At 36.8% G+C, this 16018-nt stretch overlaps 1 protein-coding gene across 2 annotated transcripts in view; it reads left to right on the top strand.

Annotated features, from left to right (window-relative positions):
• The window catches only part of LOC138712348 (beta-1,4-N-acetylgalactosaminyltransferase bre-4-like), a 233941-nt gene that overhangs the window by 164002 nt on the left and 53921 nt on the right, over positions 1 to 16018 (top strand). The window contains exon 1 of one of the 2 annotated variants that reach the window (XM_069844008.1): positions 6292 to 6470. The exons of the other annotated variant lie outside the window; for it this stretch is intronic. The gene's annotated coding sequence lies outside the window, so the exon portion shown is untranslated. Of the gene's footprint in view, positions 1 to 6291; positions 6471 to 16018 lie in introns of those variants that run through there. 2 annotated transcript variants of the gene reach the window in all.

The following is a 16018-nucleotide window of genomic DNA, read 5'->3' as shown; positions in this document are numbered from 1 at the left end:
TTAGAATTTATAAAACAGTTATATTATCGGTTGTTCTTTATGGTTGTGAAACTTGGACTCTCACTTTGAGAGAGGAACATAGGTTAAGGGTGTTTGAGAATAAGGTGCTTAGGAAAATATTTGGGGCTAAGAGGGATGAAGTTACAGGAGAATGGAGAAAGTTACACAACACAGAACAGCACGCATTGTATTCTTCACCTGACATAATTAGGAACATTAAATCCAGACGTTTGAGATGGGCAGGGCATGTAGCACGTATGGGCGAATCCAGAAATGCATATAGAGTGTTAGTTGGGAGGCCGGAGGGAAAAAGACCTTTAGGGAGGCCGAGACGTAGATGGGAGGATAATATTAAAATGGATTTGATGGAGGTGGAATATGATGATAGAGAATGGATTAATCTTGCTCAGGATAGGGACCAATGGCGGGCTTATGTGAGGGCGGCAATGAACCTCCGGGTTCCTTAAAAGCCAGTAAGTAAGTATTCACCCATACATTGATCCATATATGTATTCAATGGCAAAGTTCGTAAGAGACTTTTGAGGCTTAGTCTACCCCCAAAAAATGAATTAATTATTTTACCTAGTAACAAACTTGAAAATGGGTCACAGTCCTGCCATCTATCCACAGTATGCGGAACCCGAATCACCCAAGTGAAGTGGGTAGGCATTAGATACATACACATAGCTTGTAACAATAGGCCTATAACGATGTATCGTAACACTTGGTTTCACTCCGTACTGTATCATATACAGTACATGCTGTACTTCGATATTCGTTTTTTCGATCTTTCAATTTTCAACATTTTGTAACATTCAAAATACTCTAATGAGTGGAGTTTTTCCCCAATTTCAGTGAAATTTTGCACAATAGTCCACAAAAGCATGTGAAGTAAAGTGACACTGTTATCTGCTATTGAAAGTATTCAAATTAACATGTGTTTGGATGATGTGATAAGTTTTAAAAAATTGAAAAATCAACAACTAAAAGGGTAAATATTTTTTTCTCAAAACGTAATTGGAAAAATATGAAAAACATGTGTTCTATTTTACATACATCTATCAGAAATAAATTAAATATAGCCCTATATATTTAAAGAAGAATTACGTAAACTTTGAAAAATTGGGACAATTATAAGTCAGTATTTAAAAAAAGACAACAAAAGTGAATTATAAGTAAACTAATTTGGAATATCAAAATGAAAATTTGTGTATTGCATGTCCACGTTGTAAGAAATATGTGGTGTAAGTTTCAGATTAATTGGTTTAAAAATGTAGAAGTTAGAAATGTCACAGATCCGTAGCCTTTTAAGGGATGCTTTCTAGCTGTATGTGGCACTTTTTCTAAATTTCCGAATTCTGAACAAAGTGTAAGTGAAATAAAACAACAAATTTAATAAACCTGCTCGTATTAATGATTTTGCAGAAGAGTAGCAGAATGTATCTTTCAACTTCAAAATAAACATGTGTTAGTTCTGTATTTAATATTTAAATAATAATAAAAATAAAATAATAATAATAATAATAATAATAATAATAATAATAATAATAATAATAATAATAATAATTAGAGAGAGCATTTGGTGTACGTAAACCGTTGAGTTAACTGCTATACGCACTATATCGTGATGTATTAGGGAGCAAGGAAGGGAGGGGAGGGAATGTCATCGTGTCGCTACAATAACAACGACTGGAGTACAGTTCCTGCAGCAAATTGTCTTCACTATTCAGTAATTTCACTTTATAATATTAAATAACCTATTGTTTATATTGTACATTTAATTACAACAAACATAGTTATGTACCGATACGTAGATGAGAAGATATTAAAATGGGTTTGAGGGAGGTGGGATATGATGATAGAGACTGGATTAATCTTGCTCAGGATAGGGACCAAATGGAGGGCTTATGTGAGGGCGGTAATGAACCTCCGGGTTCCTTAAAAGCCAGTAAGTTAGTAAGTATACATAGTTCTGTGTTACAAGATATTAATGCACATAATAATATTGTATGTAAATACAACATAGAAAACATAGTATTTTACTTTGTGCTACTTTGTTCTTCTTGATGACTGCATTTGTTAAAGTACACGACAATATACATACTTCATTAAGCTTTCAGAGGTGAAGTTGGTACAATATTCCGTGAAGTAGCATTTATACTGAGTGTGAGAAAAACTTCTTTCCACATCGCATGATGTGATCGAGGCAAACTTGAAATATGCTATGTTACTATTTCCATTTATTTCGTTCCTTGATAGTTTGTCCGCCATACCACACATTACGGAATAACTTGCATTTTTTGCTAGGATATTTTCCAACCTTTGTTGCACTCTTCCACCAATCCCTCCCGTTATCTGTTTCAGTGATTGTGCTAGTTCTTCTACTAAGCTGATTGCTTCTTCCATGGTTAAATTGGAAGATTCTAACTCTTTTATAGTTTTAGACACACATTTAAAATTATCACAGATAAACAAAATACAATATCATCATGTAATTGTGGAAAAATCAACATTTGTGCAGTGAGAACTGCCTGGCTCGCATTGGCATCAAATTGATTGATCACAGCGACATTGTTCTCATGTTTTGTACTTACGGTAAACATAAGTAGGACAAATTAGAAGGACTGCGATAGGAAAAAAAAGTAAATACAGAAAATAGTGTAGAAGGACCAATAAAGAACAATATAAAGAAGACAGGAAATTCAAATACCCCAGGAAATGCACAGGTATTCAACACTATCTCAGACAGCACGTACATCAGAGAGCTCAGCGCGTACAATGACTGTATCTGGTAGGTAAGACCCCTTTTCCCACCTCGTGACGTAATCAAAGCTCTTGGTGTAGTAAATTTGTGTCCACTGATAACGTACCGATCTGCTCTCTTTGATAATAATAATAATAATAATAATAATAATAATAATAATAATAATAATAATAATAATAATAGGCAAAATAATATAATAATTAAAAATCCGCACATTTTGTTAAGCTTCAATACTGTGAAAAGCATTGCGGCTCTTGGCAAATTACTATTTTTCACTTTTGGCTTTCCTCTAATTTCTAGTAAGTACCACTGTCCCATGTTGTTCCTCCTGTCACTTCTATGTAAAATGTAGAAAGGTGCATGGTTGATTTTTAACAAATCAAAATTTGTTCTATGTAATCAAATTTCATAGTAAAGATAGTAATAGACTTAGTAAACAGATAAATTAACTCACAGAATTGATATTGAATTGGACTAACTATGTGCAGTGACATAAAGGCTGACACCGCATGTCAAGAGCCATCTTTTGGGTGTCGAGATTGCTGTGAGAATGAATGTGTACCTCGCTGAAAATCTTGCGCAATCGATTTTAGCAGCATCACAAAACTTCGTATAATAATGCGAATAGGAAAGAGAGGAAGGGGAGAGAGAGAGAGAATGTGCACCATTAGCGTGGCGGATTTCCTCTGAAAGTCGAGCGAGTAATGACGCAGTGAAGGCAGTCCGTCGGTTCTGTTAGATGCCTGTTTATAACTAATTTTCTTTTGAAGTCCCTGCTTACGTAATGCCGATCTATTGAAATCTCGGTTCTTATCGTCTCTGGATCTCTTTGAAAATAAACCGAAATAAACACGGAGGCGACTCCTCAGTAGGTCTATGGTTACTCTGACAAAACGGTCCACCAGTCTTTGAACCTCTTAACTGCTTTTAACAAGGCAGCTCCCACTTATGTCCTCTTACGAGAGCACTCAGAGACACCAAACAAGTACCAATAACACTCGGCTGGTACAGGGCTACCAGGTGTAGTGATTTCTTCCTTCACGTCACCTTTTGAAAGATTTTATGCCTGAAGACTTTCATCCATCTGAGGCAGGGGCGGCTCGTCCATAAGAGCTGCGGAGCTGCAGCACTCCCTGCTTTGACAGGAAAATAAAAATGATATTTATTTTAATTTGTAGAAGAATTGTTACAGCTTTTATTGGTAAATTGCTTTATATTTCATCTGGCCGGGAATATGTACTATTACCTTATGCATTATCTTTTTACGCGTCGACTGTACTGGAATTGACACTGCATTCAAAGTCGTCCTGGGATCTGCAGGGTGGGACAGATCATAGAGAGTGTGTCTTGCTAGGTAGGGGGTAGGAGGGTGAAGGGAAACAGAGGGAAATTGCCGCTGTTTAAAACCCATATTTCGCTGCAGTGGCTTGCAGAGCCAGGCGACAAGGGAAGATCTTTCCTCCACTCCCACACCGCTATTATAATGCTACGTCAAATGGATTCTCTATTCCCTTGAAACTTAATGACAAAATTTTTATTTTCTCTTCACATACTTATTGTTGTAGAATCTTACCGAGTTAATGTAACGAAATTAATATTCTCTTTTGTCTTATTATTACGTATCTATCCAGTTTCCAGCAGAACCTAATATTTGCTTTAACTCAAAATGATTGCAGGAGTATAATCCTTTTGATATAGCACGTAAAATACGAAAGAGACTTCTTTTCCAGTTTTAGAAAATTGTTGACCATCAGTATATTATCTGAGTGTTGCTTTGGTGTGACGTCTTAGTACCGTAACTTAACCAGTGCAATGTGCAAGCATGAGTGTGTGTGAATTACAGAATATTAATTTTATTTTTCTCAACTTTCCCTTGCGGAGAAAATTGATGTAATGAAGTGAAATTAAAGGGTCGTTCGTTGCCCAACTTAAACCTTCCAGCCGAAATAGTGCATATATGTAAGGAAGTATAATAATGGCATTTACGCTGAGCATTTGTGGTTGCCTCCTTTTCGATGGTGATACTGCATAGACTAGGAGTGGTGTGACAGATTTAGGACATTTGCCCCTAAAAATTAAAAAGCACGAATCTTCGCAATCTCACCTGAAAAATGTTGTTTCATTGGCTATGTTAGGCAAAACTAATATTACTGCGCAATTAAGTGAAACGAACAGAACAAACATTCTCAAACATAATCGAGAAGTGAGAAAAAATCGTGAAATTATTAAAAAAATATATTGATTGTATCAAATTTTGTGGCCAATATGAACTTCCCCTTAGGGGACATGATGAAAAAACGATTCGAATGACTCTGGTGTATTTCGTGGGTTGCTACAGTCCGTGAGTAATCTAAACGAGCCTCTCAAAAATCATTTGGAACATGCCACTGTTTAAAGGTAATTCTAAGACAATTCAGAATGCACTGGTAGATTGCAAGTTGAGTGTCTGCCGATCAGAAATTCAGACTGAAATCGATGGTATTAGTTTTTTTTTTTTTTTTAGCGATTAGAAGATGATGCCACAGACATCTCCCAACTAAGTGAGAAAGTATTGGTTTTTCGATATGTAGTGCATTTATTTTTGTCCTATACTTATTAGTAATGGTATCAAGAAGTGAAATTTGTATGTACCAAAATCTACTGCAGCTCTCCCAATCCACAAGTTCACGAGCCGCCCCTGATCTGAGGTGTATCATCTCTTCAGGATTGATAGAGATTGAGTGATAAATTGAACTCATAAAACGATTTAAGACTTGTCAGTACTTTACCAGCTTTATTGTCTAATTACTAGGGCCGTGACATCGGTATATTTGTAATAGTCTAAGGTGAACATACGACGCCGGACAGAATGTAGTCGACGTGTTTCAAGTACAGGCAGGGGAAGCAAATTTGACACACGCCTAAGCAAGCACGTTCCGTGTTTTATTTTTTATTTTAGTAGGTTGTTTTACGACGCTTTATCAACATCTTAGGTTATTTAGCGTCTGAATGAGATGAAGGTGATAATGGCGGTGAAATTAGTCCGGGATCCAGCACCGAAAGTTACCCAGCATTTGCTCATACTGGGTTGAGGGAAAACCCCGGAAAAACCTCAACCAGGTAACTTGCCCCGACCGGGAATCGAACCCGGGCCACCTGGTTTCGCGGCCAGACGCGCTAGCCGTTACTACACAGGTGTGGACTCGTTGCGTGTTTTGTATATGATTATTGCCTATTATAAAATCAAGACAATACAATCTTTGTATAATAAGGATTAATGTCGGAAAGGTCTAAAATGCTTTTTCACTAATGATATATCTTTGTTAAGTATTAAAGTGGAAGAGAAATTTGATCGTGTATCTGTATATTGTACAAGCAGCTTATATTAAATTTTTCGCGTGCCGTTAAGAGGTGAATGCAGGAGACATCTGTTGAGGACTCCAGCACATCCTAGCGGTAAGTCGAGGAAGCAAATCAAACCCAACGATATTATTGTAGTTATATTTCAGCATTGTGTAATATAGGTTACTTTGTGCAGTGCAGGGGAATGCGCGGTAGTCGGTCGTGATCTGCGAATAGGAAAGAGCGCAGACTCGCATCTGACCTGTGATCAGATTGTTGTTGAGATTATCCACCTATAGCACGGCAGCGAGTGACCATGCGTCGTCGGTCGTGGAGTTCGGACACGTGTTTGTGCAGCCCTACATCACAGGCTGAAGGGGCATAAGTGAGTGATGCTTAATTTAGTTCTGAATGGACACTAGGCGGTGTGAATGCAGATTGCCAAACCATGTGTGTATGTGACGTAATTGATTTTGTGCCTCTCTAGACAAGACCATTTACAAATATGAAGGTAGGAAGGAAGATTTTCAGTTGTTTTAAACGCTACTCACGTTAAAAATCATTCAACTAATGTTAATTCACATAAGATGTTTATATACGCCAATTGGATATAGTATATACATAAGTGTTTGCATCACAGTGTGCAATTTATTTTCCCAGAGGACCATGATCTTTTTTCTCTCCGTTGCGCTCTCTCTCTCTCTCTCTCTCTCTCTCTCTCTCTCTCTCTCTCTCTCTCTCACACACACACATACTCATTGTAAACCTCTATTTTAAATTCTGGAAAGTGATATGATTAAATTATTTGAAATGCTGTTAGTGAACATTAGATGCCTTTACATAAAATTATTCAGCTGGAATATTTAGGCTGCGTGAATTTTAATGTCTCAATTATGTAGATCATTTCAGTAGTACGTAAAACTGATCCTGTCTATATTGCGGAAACATGTAATAGTAGTGTAACGACTTCTGTAATAATAATAATAATAATAATAATAATAATAATAATAATAATAATAATAATAATAATAATAATGAACACCTGTGTAGTTGAGGGCAGGCGCGTTTTCCTGCTGGTTCGGAGCTGCGCTTGGTGTAGGTTCGATTCCTGCTCGGGCTCATTACCTGGTTGGGGTTTTTCCCAAGTTTTTCTCAGCCGTAAAGTGAATATCAGGTAATCTAAGGCGAATCCTCGATCTGATCTCGCCAAATGCCATCTCGCTATCACTATTTCCATCGACGTTAAATGAAATAGTTGATATAACGTCGTTAAATAACTAATAATTCGTATGTATGAATAGTCAACAGTTCGAAGATTGATTGGAACCTCATAACTCATGACACCATTAAGGCATCATGAGGCAACTAAGCCAGGAAATAATGGGCTACGATGAATAGTTCCTTCCCCCCCCCCTCCATTACACATATCGCTAACTAGTAAAATATTTCACTAACCAGACTTAAGATGTATACAAACAATAAATTGTTCTTCCTCTGACACATATCAAGTGATTTACTGTCATCTCTTAATTTCATTTCTTCATTTTATGAAATTGTCATGCAATGTGGTCACCGAGTTGTATATGCTTAGGTACACTTGAACCGATTTGACAACTGATAGGAATAATGGTTCATTCCTTAATTTTATGAAAGTGTCATGCAATGTGGTTACTTAGTAATGTCTATTTGCTTAAGTTTTTTCGGTAGCTAGTCATGCTGCCAACGTATAAAATGCAATTGTGAATGAAACGATCGCAGTTTTAAAAGGTGTCACGTCTCTTCGGCTGTGCTGGACTGCAGTCGTTGATACGACTCCATGATGGAAATGCAGACAATCCTGGAGGTCGAGTGGACGCAAACAGGTCTAATTGGATAAATTGGCTGTGAATTGCGTTAACAGCGGGCATGAAGCAGCTCTGGATCAGCGGTTCACAAGCTGTGTTCCACGAGATCTAAGAATTCCGCGAATGTCAAGCCAGTGTCAGTTTTACAGAATTATGAACACTGAAGCTTTTCAAGATCATGAACAAAGCGCACCGTTATCTTCACTTCGGAGACTCTTCAAATTGTTAGGAGCAATAAAACATATTATGGTGCGTCTATACCGGAAAGTTTTCTTTTTATTATCTTCGTTAACAATTCATGTTTATGAACATGTTCTGATCCACCGACGTACCTTAGGCGGCATGTGCATTTTTTCTCCTGATCCAAAGCTGAGCTTGAGCGTAGATTAGATTCCCTCTTGGGTTTGGTTTTTTCCGAGGTTATCCCCAAACGTAAGACTAATGTCAAGTAATCCATGACGAATCTTCGGCCTCATCTCGCTAAATACCATCTCTCTATTACAAGTCTATTGACGGTAAATAACTAGTTGTTGATATAGCGTCGTTAACTAATCAACGAAAAGAATTGTTCTGTGTTTATTAACTTAATTTCATGCTTATTTAATTTACTTTCGTTTTTATGCAATTATCCTTGCACCAAATTAGTGCTCTATGGACCAAAATGATCGTATTTTAATTATTTAAATAGAATTTCAATTAGTAACATATTAAACTATTTATCCTTCTTGATGGTAGGAACGATCATGATTTTAAAATCAAATGTAGGAAACAGAAAACGGATGTAGGTAAATTCTCATTTTTAAATATAACTATAAATGATTGGAATGATCTACCTGCAGCGGTCTTTGAGGGCTGTCCTTCCTTAAGGAGATTCAAGAATAACTTAAAACGTTGTGTATAAAGTGTAAATTAAAATAAATTAAGGTGACTTTTTTTTTTTTAAGTGACATGTATTCATATAGCCTGACGAGTTACTCCCTTGGTTTCAATTGTAAGTTTAGTTTAAATGTAGTTCTGTTTATAAGTATGAATAAGGGTGTAATTGTATGTTATTTGAACTGTTGTATCAGTGAAGCGTGGTGAGTCAGTGAAGTTATGGTTTTACAGTGTAGTGAATAGTTTCGATCAGTGATAATTTATAGTGTCAATGAAATGTGTTATATAGTGTCAGTGAAATGTGTCATAGTGCCAGTGCAGTGCGTGAGATGAGAGTAAAGTGAAAGATTATTATCGGTATCATTGTGAAACTTATGGAGGGTCTATACATATGTAGGTTGTAATATAAAATTAGGTTCACTTATTAATTAGATTATTTTACGTATTATTATTAATTGTAATTATTGTGTATAATTGCATTGTGTATTCTTATTGTATTGTGTATTGTCATTTTATTGTGTTTTGTTTATATTGTTTGTACTACTGCCAGCGGGTGCTTGCCCACTTGCAGTGTAAATAAATACATACATATCAGACACGGATGTTCCCTGGACGAAATGCCCTATTTTAATTATGTAATTACTTTATATTTATTTCTAACAAGTGCAGCGAAGCGCACGGGTATGGCTAGTAAAGAAATAAAGGGAAATAATCATTGATGATAAATCATAAATTGCATTGCATTTATTTCGCTTTCAGTCATATTCACAATCCTTATCAAATAAATAAGAACTAATTCCTTAAAAATATAAATGTAATATCACAAGAGCATAATCGTTTCACGCAATTACAAGAATCCATGAATATTCTCTCACTTTTTTTTGACGTCATTCATCTTTAATTAAGTTCAGTCTGCACCGAATCAGCTTAAAAAGAGAGAGTTCCTGTTTCCGCAGTGGAATTGAAGTGACACCAGGTAAATGGAGCGTTAAATTGGCGCTAAACGGGTCACGCCGCGCTGGAATTTTCTTGAATAGCGGGAAAATAGCATCCTATCACTCCGCGGTAACGGCGAAAGCGCTAGCGGTGCATCCCCGTGTCTGGCGAAGTGAAACTTTCAATATTACACCGCAAATTCTGCTCAAGTTTCAACCAAGTTACTACTAATATACACTACAGCACTGGTGCTTATGTCTATGCGAGTTTATTAAGCAGCCGTGTTCCACTTTGAATAGTTACTTGTTTCACTCTTTGGTAAAAAATTTTGCCTTAGGGCCTATGTTGTTTTCATAATAGTCTTTATGTGATGGATACTACTGACAGTTAACATGTAATGCCTTTCAAGCAGATCATTACGGAGATGAGATTAATTTCATGAAAATTTTTCTGTATAAGAAATTAATTGAAATAAAGGTAGGCATAGAAATTTAATGGTAAAACCAATTTTTGCCATTGAAAACCTTTCAAAACTATTAAGCTCTACTTGTATATTTCGTTGAAGCGCCCTATGCCTTTTTCTGCAGGGAGAGGATTGGAGTAATTTTCGTCCAGGCAGTAATATCGTATATTTTAGTATAAAGCTCGCCTATAATCTTTTCGCTGTAAGAAAAATTCTAATGTAAACAATAGCACGTGACTGAAGTGAGGCTTCATTGGCCGCTGTTTGGCGCCATAGATTCTCAGTACATGTTCCCGCCTACTGTTGTACATTCTGTTTCATGTTAAACATTTCCCGTTACTCGTCAAGTAGGCCTAACTATGCATTCATTTGCTTAGGAAACATTTACTTTATAATTACTCTAATTAAAACTCACATAACTTATTATATACATTTAAGACTACTATTTGTTTTCTCCGCTTTTGACAGAGTTTCTGCTCTTATGTTTAATAACCAAACAAAACACCGAGGATGCAGAAGCGATACTTCAGTACCACGTGCTTACGTGAACAACTACGAGCTCAAGTGACGCCAGCTTGTTACAAGAACAGACTACCTCGGTATTACTGTTTGTATTCATCCGCGTTCATAGTACATGACACAACATAAAAGTAGCTTTTCTTTTACATATGAGTGAAGTTATGTGTTTCATTGTATTTAACAACTAGAATTCATTTTTTTACTTTCAAATAATACAAGGTGATAGTTTCCAAATATGGACTATATTTTTCTGCGTCGTGTGAGTGTTTCGACTGTGAGCCAATCACGGGTATGACAGCCACGTGCTTGTGTTTACATTAGGATTTTTCTTACAGCGAAAACAGTATAGACAGAATGCTTCCTCGTCCGTTCTTCCTTACCTGTTGTGTTGCATGTAACTGTCTTGCAGTGGCTGAGTGGTCAAACTTTGGGCCTTCTATACAGGCGGTCATTCGTTTGAAAAATCCATAGTGACACTTGTGGCGGACAAAATCGTAGTTGGGGTTTTTCTCGTTGTTCTCGCCTTTCCCCATACTAGACATAAAGATCATCCCGACCGATCTCTTCCGTACCATAATCATTCTACTGGCGACGCACGGAGGGGGCTGGTCTAGGAGCAAGTGGTATTGCCTGCTCGAAACTTGGATACTCAGCGAACTCTAAGCCGGTGTGGGTTGAAAATGCATCTAGCTGGAGCATTGGGTCGTAGTAACTCCCTCACATACGTACATATACATGCATAATACATACATACATACATACATACATACATACATACATACATACATACATACATACATACATACATACATACATACACCGGCGTGACTCAGTCGGTTAAGGCGCTTGCCTGCCGGTCTGAAGTTGCGTTCGGGCTCTGGTTCGATCCCCGCTTGGGCTGATTACCTGGTTGGGTTTTTTCCGAGGTTTTCCCTAACCGTAATTTCAATGCAATGTAATCTATAGCGAATCCTCGGCCTCATCTCGCCAAACATCATCTCGCTATCACCAATCTCCCAGGTGGCCCGGGTTCGAATCCCGGTCGGGGCAAGTTACCTGGTTGAGGTTTTTTCCGAGGTTTTCCCTCAACCCAATACGAGCAAATGCTGGGTAACTTTCGGTGCTGGACCCCGGACTCATTTCACCGGCATTATCACCATTTCATTCAGACGCTAAATAACCTAGATGTTGATACAGCGTCGTAAAATAACCAAAAAAAATCACCAATCTCATCTGAGCTAAATAACCTAGTAGTTGATACAGCGTCGTTAAATAACCAACTAAAATAAAAATGCATACATACATACATACATACATACATACATACATACATACATACATACATACATACATACATACATACATACATACACACACGCAACGAATGTAAGAAGTGTTCAAGGCAAAAAAATACGAGTATAGAAGGAAGCGATATACGTTCAACCAGAAAAACTTAAATGATATAACACTTCGCGTAGAACGTTTTTTTTAAGCTCTATATTTTGTTTTTATTTTGAAAAGATAACAATTAGTGGTAATAATGTGTCTATCCAACAGATTATTCTGCCGTCTTAACGCAGTTGCGGACAATAAAAGTGATTCTTAGCGGTATCCCGTACAAAATTCGCGTCTTAATTTGGTAGGCTATTAAAGCGAGAACACTAGATTATACCCCAGATCACATATAACAGATAGATCACTCTTAGGGACTTTGAAGGCAACAACTTTTATCAATTTTTCTATGCTGACGTCTAGCGAAAGTAAAAGAAATCCGTCGGTTAAGGCGCTTGCCTACCGGTCTTAAGTTGCGCTCGGGCGCGGGTTCGATCCCCGCTTGGGCTGATTACCTGGTTGGTTTTTCCCCGAGGTTTTCCCCAACCGTAAGGTGAATGCCAGGTAATCTATGGCGAATCCTCGGCCTCATCTCGCCAAATACCATCTCGCTATCATCAATCTCATCGACGCTAAATAACCTAGTAGTTGATACCAGTGGCGTAGCATGAAATTTTGAGCAGGGGAAGCTAACTCAAGTTGTCTTTCATGTACATATGAGAAAAGGTATTACAAAAATATAGTCTAAAAATAAATAGTAGTCAATGTCAAGTCAGCAGTCCGAAGATTGGTTGGAACCTCGTAAGTAACACCAATAAGGCATGACCTCAAATGGTACGTAGTAAAATATGATTTCATGGTTTACACATATCTCTAACAAATAGACACGGTCATTTGTTTTTTAAATCGCACTTTTGTTCGTAAGTCAGTCTTGATAATAGAATTGTCCTAAAAATTCAAGTAAATTGGTGTCAGGAACTGTTACTTCACTCATTATTTATTATATCAGCCACAATGCACACTAACACTTCAACTGAACACAACTCATGAAAGGGATAACTCGGAAACTTTCAGTGTAAAAGCTAGCTTCTTCCGTGCCTTGCGACCAGGGTAGTTTAGTTAGAAAGGAATGGAAAATCTGCGGGGTGGGTTACACAGAAGAATGAGTGAAAGAAACCAGTCTGCTTGGAAGCTGGTGTGTGCAGGCTTCTTGTTTACTGCTGCATCACAAATCATCCTGAGCTGCCGCATCTCAATATTAAACGCATAAATATAAACTCTATTAAAATTAATAAATAATTTTGTTCATAAACTGCAGGTTTATTATGAAATTATTATTAACTGGGGAAGCTGAGCTTTTTAGCTTACATTGACGCTACGCCACTGATGACAAGATTCTATCAGCTTTCAATTTATTACCGGAAAAGGCCTGGTTAAGAATTGTATGACCCTACATTAAACCTGTCAATCTCGTATTTAACGTATGATCGAGGATCATTAAAGGTTTTCTATGGAAATAAAAGGTACTTACGACAATAGTGGAAGTAAAAGGTGGATAATTGTGGAGGTGCGTACTGACCTGCAACGAGAAACGACACGGTATTAAAACACAAGTAATTAAAAAAACAGTACGCCTACAGATGCTCTAAAGTCGCTGAAAACTTATTACAATTGAAAAATAACATAAACCATACAAAAGATTGTGAAGTAGATATATAAACCACGATTAATTCAAATAAGAAAAATGACATAGATTTTATCCTTCAACCATTAGACCTCAATAAGTGATACAGCGTCGTTAAATAACCAACTAGAAAAAAAGAAAAAAGAAATCACGTTATAACTCCCATTTGAATTGCATGGAGCAATTGTATTTCCATCTAGCAGTCGTTACTAAACGGCAGTGGCGATCCTGGTAATTGTTCTCTTCTACATGTTACCGTTTTCAATATGATGGACAATCATATGTGATCAGGGATTATACGTAGGTGTATTTTGTGTCAATATTTTGTTTTATATGAGAGAACCTTGTGTGGTGTTTCACAAGTGATTCCCACTTGTTCGTTCTTATTTTAATTAACTTCACAACACTGATTAAATTACTGCCATGTGACGAGTGCGTGGCAGGTATTCATATTTTAGTCGTTAGTAAACTTCTACACGGAAATGATAATGGAACTTAGGTTTACAGAGTCATGTTTTCGTTAAAGTGGGGAATAACAATGCCTGTCAAAGATTATGTTACCGGTAATGATATGTTAAGATATATGATATATTTATTCATCCATCATAAATATCTGAAAGACAGACCTGTTACAATTCTATATTAGCCCAGATCTACCTTACTTCACAATTTTATTCATTTATGCCAAATCTTACATTACCCTAAAAACCAGTCCAATTAACATAATACATTCAATTAGCTACTATCTAAACACAAGCCCCCTCTTAAACATATCCATATACCACTCCCTCCCTATTTTCTAAGCAGGAAAAACACACACATACACACTACAAGATCAATTTAATACACCAATTTTAACTTTCTCTCCCCATTTCAGCTTCACTATTATTAAAAATGTTCCTACATTTTTTAACTCTCTTACATTAGTTGTACTACATAGGCTATTTCTTAAATGCTACATATCTATTTATACTAAAAAATTTATCTAACTACCTTTTCCTTGTATTGTCTGTTTCTTGACATTCTAATACTACAATACATGTCGCAAAGGGGGCAGATATCCTTTACGGTACCCCTCCTGTTTTTCAATTTCCATGTTCCTAGTCTCCACCAGGCTAAGCCTGTCCTCACTTCCCTATTATATATTCTTACATTTTTTTCCTTGTTCCCATGACGGTTAAAAAAATATGATTTATTTAACGACGCTCACAACTGCAGAGGTTATATCAGCGTCGCCGGTGTGCCGGAATTTTGTCCCGCAGGAGTAAATTTACTGATATGAGCCTGTCGCATTTAAGCACACTGACGTTTTTATGTCCTTAAAATTGCTTAATGTTCTAAATCCCTTGAGATTATGGTAATGCTACATTGCAACATTTAAAATATACATCTTTTCTGAGTCACAAGTTGCTGCAAATTAGGAAGTATTATCAAAGTTCCCCCCCCCCCACCAAATTTAACTTGATAATGCTGGACACTGTAGGAACCTTTTGTTGAAAGCACATCGAAAATAAGAATATATTACTTTCTGTACTCTCTCCCATAGGCTCTGGTTCTCTAAAAAGTAATTATAATTTGGCACTTTTTCTTCTAATTTTAAAATATGTACAAAATAGTTTTTTCTTAATCCACGACCTTGAGACATTTTTGGTTGGCATATATAAAATGTAAAAGGGAATGTGTCTTGGGATTTCATCTGGCAAAACTTAAATCAAGAAAAATTAGTGTTTAAAAATCAGTCACCGTTGTACATAGTCTTTGTGTCAGCTTTGCCACACTGCGTAACACGTACTTACAGGCCTACAAGTATAACGTGGAAGCGTACTAAGGTCGACCGTCATATTTATGGATTCTTTGTAACAATATGATACGTTAATTCATTATTATAAACCGATTTATAACTTGTGACAAGTTTAAGTTTTTGTGATACTGTTTTAATGTTATTATATTTTAATATACAGGGTGTTTCATAATTATAGGTACAAACTACAGGGGTGAGTATAAATTAATAAAACACGACAGAAAATCCTAATGAACATAGGTCTGGAAACCAGCCGTTTCCGAAATCTGTGGTGTTTATTACGTCTATTTAGTACAAGTTCTCTGTGGTAACATATCAGCCGATATGTACTGCAAAAAGAGAGCGTTATACCATGTGCTCCCTTGTGACCATCTTCATGATAAGGCAGGCATAAGCACGTTTCTTTATCGACAATAGTACATGTTCGAATATCTCTTACGTGTTTCTAATTACATTGACAACCATTGACAATGGGTTC

This window comes from Periplaneta americana, chromosome 13 (genome assembly GCF_040183065.1).
Source record: "Periplaneta americana isolate PAMFEO1 chromosome 13, P.americana_PAMFEO1_priV1, whole genome shotgun sequence".
NCBI lineage: Eukaryota > Metazoa > Arthropoda > Insecta > Blattodea > Blattidae > Periplaneta > Periplaneta americana.
This window is presented reverse-complemented; position numbering and strand designations above follow the sequence as displayed.